This window comes from Helianthus annuus, chromosome 7, assembly GCF_002127325.2.
Source record: "Helianthus annuus cultivar XRQ/B chromosome 7, HanXRQr2.0-SUNRISE, whole genome shotgun sequence".
NCBI lineage: Eukaryota > Viridiplantae > Streptophyta > Magnoliopsida > Asterales > Asteraceae > Helianthus > Helianthus annuus.
In genome coordinates this window covers 109,924,422-109,934,753 of record NC_035439.2, presented here as the reverse complement: position 1 = coordinate 109,934,753, position 10,332 = coordinate 109,924,422, and positions in this window count along the sequence as shown.

Below are 10,332 nucleotides of genomic sequence, written 5' to 3'. Positions count from 1 at the left end.
GTGCCGTTGTATTTGCACTAAAACTTTGGAGGCATTACCTTTATGGCATAAAATTTGTGATCTATTCTGATCACAAAAGCCTTCAGCATCTGTTCAATCAGAAAGAGATCTGAATATGAGGTAAAACGACGTTAGATGGAAACTCTGAACGATTATGACTGTGAAATAAGATACCATCCAGGCAAGGCCAATGTAGTCGCAGATGCCTTGAGAAGGAAAGAAAGAGTGAAGCCGATAAGGATCAATGCCAAGAGCATTGAAATCAAGAACAGTCTGAATGAACGATTGTTAGCTGCACAGAAAGAAGCTGTGTTAGAAGCTAACTATCCAAACGAAAAGCTAGGGGTAACTGAGGAGCAGTTGTCCTATGGCAAAGACGGAATTCTGAGATTGAATGGGAGGATATGGGTTCCTGTTTATGGAGGTCTTCGTGATGTTATCCTTCAGGAAGCCCATAGTTCCCGATATTCCGTTCATCCTGGTGCTGATAAGATGTACCAGGACTTGAAGGTAAATTTTTGGTGGATAGGCTTGAAGAAGTCTATAGCCACCTACGTAGCAAAGTGTTTGACTTGTGCACAAGTGAAAGCTGAACACCAAAAGCCGTCGGGCTTGCTACAACAGCCTGAGCTTCCCGAGTGGAAATGGGAAATGGTGACGATGGACTTCATCACCAAATTACCAAAGACAAAGAAGGGAAATGATACAATATGGGTAATAGTTGATAGACTGACCAAGTCAGCACATTTCCTACCCATAAAGGAGACTCATAGCTCCGTACATTGGCCCAGTTGTTTGTAGACAAGATTGTAGCCCTTCATGGAGTGCCTGTGTCTATCATCTCTGATAGAGATACCAGATACACATCACACTTTTGGAGAAGCTTCCAACAATCTTTGGGTTCACGTTTGAATTTCAGTACGGCTTACCACCCTCAGACAGATGGACAGAGTGAGCGTACGATCCAAACGTTAGAAGACATGCTTCGTGCATGTGCGATCGACTTAGGTGGCAGTTGGGATAACCACCTACCATTGGTCGAATTCTCCTATAACAACAGCTACCATACCAGTATTAAGGCTGCACCTTTTGAAGCCCTATATGGTAGAAAGTGTAGAACGCCCGTTTGTTGGGCAGAAGTTGGAGATGTCCAAATGACAGGACTTGATATAATATTTGAAACAATGGACAAGATTGTCCAAATTCGCGATCGATTGAAAGCTGCCCGAGACAGGCAGAAGAGCTACGCAGATTTGAAGCGTAAGCCTTTCAATTTCGAAGTAGGCGACAAGGTACTGCTAAAGGTATCACCCTGGAAAGGGGTGATGCGATTCGGTAAGAAAGGCAAACTAAGCCCGAGATATATTGGACCTTTCGAGGTAATCGAACGAGTCGGATCGGTTGCCTACAAGTTAAACTTACCGGAAGAGCTCAGTGGTATCCACAATGTGTTCCACATCTGTAACCTGAAGAAGTGTTTCGCTGACGAATCACTGGTTATACCTCATACAGATGTACACATCGACGAGAGCTCAAAATTCGTTGAGAAACCTGTGTCGATCGAGGATCGACAGGTTAAGAAACTTCACAGGAAGTATATACCTATTGTGAAGGTAAAATGGGATGCCCATAGAGGTCCCGAGTACACGTGGGAGGTAGAGTCCACAATGAAGGAGATGTACCCTCATCTATTCCCATAAATCGCGAGGTCGAGATTTCTTTTAAGGGGGTGAGGATGTAACACCTCGAAATTTTGCGTCCAATAATGTATTGACACGTGTCTTGAGTTTACATGTGGTGTTAAATACTGAATAAATGACTAAAGTTGACAAACATTGAATGTATGTAAATTCGAGGGTGAAAAATGTCAAAGAGGGATAAATGTACTGTACAGTAACCCTAAATGATGCTCGTACCTTCAAACGGATAAATCATGGATCGTACGGAACGAATTGTGGAAGAAAGTGAGAGATTACAAATTACATTGGTTAATTGTGTCAACATGTTTAAGTTATACCTCTGAGTGACCCTTTAACATACCCGAGGCTTTGTAACAGTAAATTACGCTCACTAGAATATATGATATAAATTTCGCGAAGTTCCGTTTTAAAACGAGAAAGTTATGATCAATTTCGTATGCGAGGGGTTAGAAGCGTCAACAATGAAAGGCCATGTAGTGCACACATTTGAAACACACCTCAAACCTGCTTTCTTGATCACTTCTGGAGCTCAAGAGCCTTCTCCTAACATCTCTGGTCGTGTACCAAGCTTCTGTAAGTTTGCCTAACCCTTCGTGGTTTAGTTTTTACATAGTTTTAGCTTAAAAGTCAATCCGTCGTAATTAACGATTGACTTTACGATAAATCACAAATGGTCCAGTGGTTTGTCGAATCAAAGGTAGTTATATGTTGGTAATCATGTAGGCTTTAAACCCCTAAAAGGGCACCCTCTGATTCCCACTCTAACTAGTCCGAATGTCGAGTCAAACTTGCTTAGAAAAAGTCAACAGAATGCTATTTTGCGATTTTACTCATAATCGGTAATGTAGATAGCGTGTAACCTGTTTTAACACTCATATAACATGATAATAAGTATATTAACTAGTCTAAGCTTGTTTTATCCGACCATTTACTGTTTTGACCCGGTTCGGAACCGAAAGTCGCAAAACTTTGACTTTTGCTTTGACTTCAGTTCTGACCCGTTTTGGTATGATTTAGATATGCCTATGGACTCTCTTAGGACCAGGTTACATGATGGTATAACCCTCTGTGACTGGTTCGTTGTTTGTCCGAGTCTTTAACACATTTCCTATAAATGCTTAAAAGTTGACCGTAACGCCTTTTTTACTATAAAACGAGAATTTTGGACATGTGAAAGGACAATAACCTTAGTTACTGATTTCTAAGCATGTACCTAAAATTTCACGTCAATCCGAGGTCCAGAATAGGAGTTATGTTAAAAAGCGCAATTACGGAAACCTTAGTAATTAAACGGCGCAATCAGCATAACGCCTATCTAAACCCAAATTTCGACACCAAACCTTTTACACACTGATGTAAAATAATATTTTGAGATTTTTAAAGATTTTTAATCATTTTTAACCTGCTCATAACCTGCGGTTATGGCATCGGTTCGGTAAATACCGAATATACCCTTTTTGGACATAACTTGAGTTCTACAAAGTATTTTGACCCGATTCCAGTTGCTACTGATTTTAAATAATAAATAGAGTATTTTGGACTTTATAAACTGTTCGGAAAACTCAGATTTCCTGTAGAACTCAGAAACCTCTTTTATAATCTTTAAAATGACCGAATTACCCCTACGGGGCATATAATGGATTTAAACTCGTTACGGGCATTATGGAAGGTATCCTACTGATACCACAACCTCTTCAAAGCATATTGACTTAGGAAATTTGTGTAGGACTCTTACGGTTACCTGTTACGCCTTTTGCGCACACGGTCCGGTTTATGTAACTAGTTTACATAAACTAGCCGAAACGGGTCAAACCTTATTGTTTCGACCTCAAAATCCAGAGTGTGGTTATATTACCCATATAAAACAAGTCTTCAAACTTGTTGGGTCCAAACCACATTCCACTCCCGGTTTTCGCCTTTCACGCGATTAAACCATAACTATCCTTTGAAACTGACCGGTCTAAGCTAAGGCTAAATTAAAGACCCGTTAGAATTCTAATAGGTTGTTTTAAACCTTCGTTCCAGAGTAGGAGACCAGTAAAAGAATCTTGCATTTGTTTATTAAGGATAATACTTGCTTAGGTAAATACTTTTAACTTATTTTCCGTTATACGGGCTTGGGTTACGGTATTTAAAATACCGCTTGGTCGGGCAATTGACCCCAACTCATTAGTAGTCGGGTGATTTCAATGTGACCCATTTAAAAATTGGTTTTGTTGGCTTTACGCCTTTGGGAGCTTAATGACCATGTCCCGGATATCCATGGCATCATTTTACGAAATGGCCACGACCTCGACACGCGGGAGTAGGCGTACACCCGACAAGGTGTCTATATTATTAAAGGTATAACCGTTGGTTTTCCCGCCACGGCTTTATGCTTTGTGGCGTGTCTATTAACCTTTAACCCGGCACGACCCGGGCGACCGAACGCATAGTAAACATGTAATTCTTTTACAAGATTTAATTATAAATTATCCCAAGTTACAAAGAGTTTGTGCCTTGTGCATTCAAATCAATTTTATTAACATTTTACAAAAATGTCGGTTGAATGTATTTACCAGTGTAAACTGACGTATTTTTCCCAAAAAGATTAATGCAGGTTCTACTCGTAATAGGCTGGCCACTCCTTAGCATCGTTAGAGTCTCGCAAGCTTGGGATGCCAATAATCTGTTGAACAATATTTTATATTTTATTTTGATCCCCTGTGGATTATATTTCGACGATTGTGATACTTAGATATTACATTCAATAGTTGAAATATATTTATTTTTATGCTTCCGCTGTGCATTTATATATTGTGTGGTTTGACTATATTGTTGCCAACTACGTCACGGTAATCCCCCACCGGGCCCACCGGTGAAACACGTGGAAATCGGGGTGTGACAAAATGAGTCTAAACTTTTTCTAGCATTATTAATGTATTCTTCCTCATCATCGGTATCTTCATCACTTTCTGATGATCTGAAAATCTTCGTTCTCTTTGGCTTAGATTTGATTGCTTCTTCTTCCAAGATTCGACCAACAAGTCCTGAATCAGCCGGAACGTATTTATCCCAGCTAAAAGCTCTGCCACTTTTTCATCATCTTGATTAACGAGATAAGCTTTCTTTTTTCCATCCTCAATAGCACAAGATGATGATGGTTGTTGAGCAATCTGATGAAAATTTGATTTTTGATAATAATCGTTCTTTCCAAACGGATCTTGTCTTCCGGTTGCTTCTTTATTTTTACATTCTCATTTAAAATGCCCCTTTTCTCTGCAACGAAAGCAAGTAACCTTTGATTTGTCAAACCCTAACGGAGATGAAGCAATATCACGAAGATCATCTCTTCCGGCGATTTGTTTGAATTTTTTTGCTCTTCTTACAGCATTGGCTAAACACCACTTGATGTCCATCGACTCAAGTTCCTCAGCATCAATCTGGTCATAATCCTCTTTAGTAAGCATTGGATTTTCGATTCTTCCAGCAACTAAGCTTTCATAAGACTCTAACATGGTACAAGTGATGCTATGTGTTGCTTAGCCACTTCTAGAGAGAGATTTTGACCATTTTGAATATTCAATGTAACATTGCATTGCATATTTGTTGAATTCTGTCATTGAGGACTTGGTGTTGAGAAATTCGGATCAAAACTTGAATACGATGACGAATATCCCCCACTCTGAGTTACAGTACTAACTTTTGTTCCAGAAGAACCATCATCACGGAAAGCAGTCATAATCTTCGGACTCGGAGTAGTCTCAAAGTTGCTTCCTCTGTAGTATAGACTAACATCTTGTTGAGCATTTGGATTATTCATGATAGCAGTTTTTTGAACATCCAATTCATGTTCTTCAATCTTCTGAATGAACTTACTCAAATTCATACTTTCAGATTTTCTCAGATGTTTCAACATCAACAAATATGTTCCCCATTTATTCTGTGTTAGTGCATCAGCAAGCTTATCAACCCATTCATCGTCTTCTTTCTTGATCTCCAATCTTCTCATTTCCTGCACAAGATGACAATATCTATCAATAGTCTTCTTAGTCGTTTCATCTTCAAAAGCTACAAACATATCAAATGATTTCTTTAATAATGCACGTTTATTTTTTATCATATCAGCACTTCCCTTAAATTTCTGAATCAAAGCCAACCAAATTGATCTAACAGTTTCCTCATGTTGAAGCAAAACAAAAATATCTTCTTTTACCGCTTGTTGAAGAATGCTAATTATCATTTTTTCACTGGTGTATTTTAACTTCTCTTGTGCTGAATATTCACTTAAACATTTTTCATTTCCACGATCATCTGTCGGTTTAACGTAATCAACATCTAACGAGCACCATGCATCAAACTTATTAGCTTGCACCCAGTTTTCAAACCTATTCTGCCATCCTTTAAAATCCTCAATGTACATAAGCTTCGGAGGCTTTTGAAAAGTTCCCATTTCATTTTCAATTTCAATAGTTTCAGCAGCTGTGACTGGGGCAGCTGGAGTAGTAGCAACGCGTTGTAAAACTCTTCTTCCATGTCTCAGTAAAATGTTTCACAAACTCTCAATGTTCAAGCGAAATGGAAGTTCAAACGAAATGCCTTTGATGCGAAGTGGAACTTTCTTTCAAACGAAATGACAACTTCAAGCGAAATGGCAGCATGAAGCGAAATGGACAACGTTCAAGCGGAATGGATCTTTTCGTTCGAAATGAAGTCTACAATGTCCAATTCGTGCGAAATGAAGATTCCAAAATGCAATTCATGCGAAATGAAGTAATGATTCACACGAAATGAGCTTGTACGAAATGAAAATCTATTCCGTGCGAAATGATGCTGATGTCATCCTATCGGCCAGATTTTTGACAAAATCGATTAAGTTTTACGTCGATTTTAGGTCTGAATCTTTCAAGGATTGTTTAAAACAGAGTTTCACACATTATATGTGAAATTCAATCCATTTTAACCGTAAAATCTTGTTAATTTTGAAAAAGAAAGTGTAGAAGTCAGAAATTTTGGTGAAATCAAGCTGATTTGGTCAGAACTCTTCCTCCCGAGCTCTGATACCACTTGTAGGATCGTTTGCACGACCAACACGAGTCGTTCAGAAGAGTTCTAATCAATACGAGAGGCGGAAACAAATGTATCGACTTAGAATCGGCTTGATTTACACAGAGAATCACTTTTAATGTCTTGTTTATTGATATAACAGCTTATTACAGGCGCTAGACACTTCGGCAGCATGTCGGTACCGGAATCAGAACCCATTACAAATGAATGGCAAGCACAGGTATTTATAGACTAGGCATTTCGCACGGAATGGCTAAGTTCCATTTCGTACGAAATAGGCAAAGGTAATTTCGTACGAAATGGTTTTTCCATTTCGAAATGGTTCCAACACTTCTAACATCTTGTTTTCTATCCTACTGAGCTCCATTCTATCCAATCTAGACACATGACTCGATACAAGACGAAGTCGACAGACATATGCACCAACATTTCTAAGTGTCAAAATTTTATAAAAATTTTGACATAGTTTCCCCTAAAAATGGAGGTTTCCCATGTTTTCAAAACATGTGTTCATTTTCTTTTCAACACCAACACGATTTTCCAACAATAATCACCAACAACATATACTAGTTTCTTCATATGAAACATCATGGTGAACTTGACTCTTGTTAAAAATGTGTAGTCTTTTAGATCTACACTTAACATATTATGATATTTCCAAAAATAAGTGTTCTTGAGTATTTTAAACACAATTTTATGAAACTTTAATTTGCTAACTCAATCATCCATGAGTTTTATGGTCTTAAAGTTTGTAAATCATGTTTCTAAAACCACTTTTATGTCCATTAGAAAGATCATTATTTTTAACATCATGTTTAACCATGGATCTTTTAAGATCCATGCTTAATAACTTTAGATGTTTCAAAAAAAAAGCCTTATGTTAAATTTTTAACAAACTTTCCATGAGTTTTAGTTTCAAAAATTAGTTCTACACACACTTTATTACTTCAAAATTACAAGATTATGCATAGAAATTCATATTTCAAGTTCACATCATGCTTCATATGTTCATCTTCAAGTTTAACCATGGATCCTTCAAGATCCATGCTTAAACTTGTTAGATCCAAGCTTTAACATACTTGGTCTAAATATACAAACAAGATATAACATCAACATCTTCATTACATACACTAAAATTTCATGTAATCACTTGTTTTCTTCATGAATATGTTAGATCTTTTCATTTTTATCATTAAAAGTTAAGTTGTTTAGATGGTGAAACTTGTACATAACATAAACATGACTTATTTTAGTGATCAGGAAGCTTACTACTAGCTCTAATGGCTAGGGAAGTGGCACAAGAATGAAAATGATGATCAAGGAAGAAAATGAGAGGTTAAAAGCTCCAAAGTGAGGTCCTTCCACTTCTAGCACCTTACACCTTCTTAGATGGCCTCCATACACCTCTAGATCACCTTAGATTGAAAGATTGAAGTTTGAAAATGGATGTGTGTTTGTGTGTGGGTCAAGACGAGACCAAAGGAGAAGAAGGAGGGGTGTTTGGTGTGTTAGATGTTGGAGAATGATGGTTATGTTATAACTTAAGGTTTTTATAAAAATCCTCCTAGCACATGGTATATTATGTTGGAATATTCTATAACATATCTTATAAAATATAACAAGAAAATCCCATGTGGGACCCTTGTTCCCAACCGTCCAACAAAGGGGGGGGGGGGTAAAGTGTAACATTTCAACTACTAGTTATATGATTTAGTTGGAATTTAATGGTATTAGTTAGGTATTTTTAGGCATTTAGTGTTTAGGAGATGTAATAAGATGTTCGGTGACCATAACTAGCTTCGTAATACTAAAGCAATGTTTCTAGTGAAAATTTGGTATTTCGGGTAGTGTCCGCTTGTTCGTTTCGTTACGATTCGTTAAAGTGCGAAATTGTGCAGTTTCACTAAGTATGAAGCACCTTTTGTGATAGTTTCAATTCCCAACACTTTGTAAGTTATTCTGGACACTAATTCATAAATTCTGCATGATATTTTGGTATTAAAAGCTGAATTATAGCTGAATTATGGCTGAATTGTGCAGAATTCTGCATTTAAAGTGAGTTTCGGGTGCTTTTTAGTGCATAGATTAGCTTCCGAAAAGTTTATATGTTAACCCTTGTATCCACACTTGGGTTTTAATGTATTTTAGATGTTGGACCTATTCCTAGGCCCTAATTCTATTATCTGACTGCTTTCTACGGAGATGCTGACACAGAGTGTCTTACCGGTGAGTTTACTAGTCTTTCTGACGCAACGCTTAGAGTAATGCACAAAGCAATTTTTGAAGTATAAAACATGCATGAATTCACATATATAGCATGTAATCAAACAATGTTGACATTTTAGCACATAATTGCAGATAATAAATAATAATTAAAACTATACGGAAATTACCGGTTTTGTGCCAGTTGTCACACATACCCTCATGCTTCCAAGCGAAGGTGGATTTTCTCCTCTTGAGGAAGGATACTTGATCCTGCTCTATATTGTCAAGGATCCTGGATCCTATAAAAATTTTTGATTTAGGATCCTTGGGGTCTAGTGTTATATCCTTGATGTCCTGCTCCGTTGCCTCTATGACATCCCATGGAGGATACTTTAATTGCTATGTTGTCCTCGGTTTTGAAGCTGGCTTCATTGAGGAGGTGTAACAGTTCTTTGCCTCCTGTTGATCACTTTCAATCTTCACTACTCCCCATAGAGTTAGCTTCACACATTGATGATATGTAGAAGGAACAGCTTTCATGTCATGTATCCATGGCTTGCCAAGGATCACATTGCAACAAGACAAATAGTCAATAACACATAATTTTTGGACAGAGTTTATTCCCTCAATATAGATTGGGAGTTTGATGTCCCCTAGCGTATTCTTTGTCTCTCTGCTGAATCCTATAAGAACGGATGATCTCGGAACTATCTCGAACTCCAGGATATTCATCCTTTTTAGGACATCAAATTGAATTATGTTCACTGATGGTTAGATATAAATAAAGTAATGACTAAACCATCGTGATGAGGATCCTGGATGTCAATGCGATCATCCTCATCGAAGGATACTATTTTCTGCTGAGTCAGAGTTGAGGTTCAGATAGGTCTTTTTCCATTTTCCAACTTAGTCTCTTTAGCATGTCTCTTAGCTTTAAAGAATGATGTTCCACATATGTCAGAACTTCCGGAAATGAAGTTGATGATTTGAACATCTGCAGGGGTGCAGGGGCTCTTTCTGACAGTTTGCAAGGATCCTGGATCCTTGACTTTTTCCTTCCCATCAACTCTTTTAAGAGACCCTTGCCAATTTCCTTTCTAAGTGCAATGCACTCATCAGTGAGATGGTCAAAGTCTTCATGGAATGCACACCACTTTGACTTATCCTTGTAAGATGTAGGCTTTTCATTCTTCTTAGGCCATCTAGCTTTCTCACCTAAATTCTGTAAAGCAAGCATCAATTCGTTATTATCAACAGAAAAACAATATTCAGATATATGAGGATATTCTTCCTCATCTTCTTCTTATTCAACAGATTAAACATTTTGATTGTCATGTTTGGAGTACTGCTTGGATCGACTATTCTTAAAGAAGGATCCTTA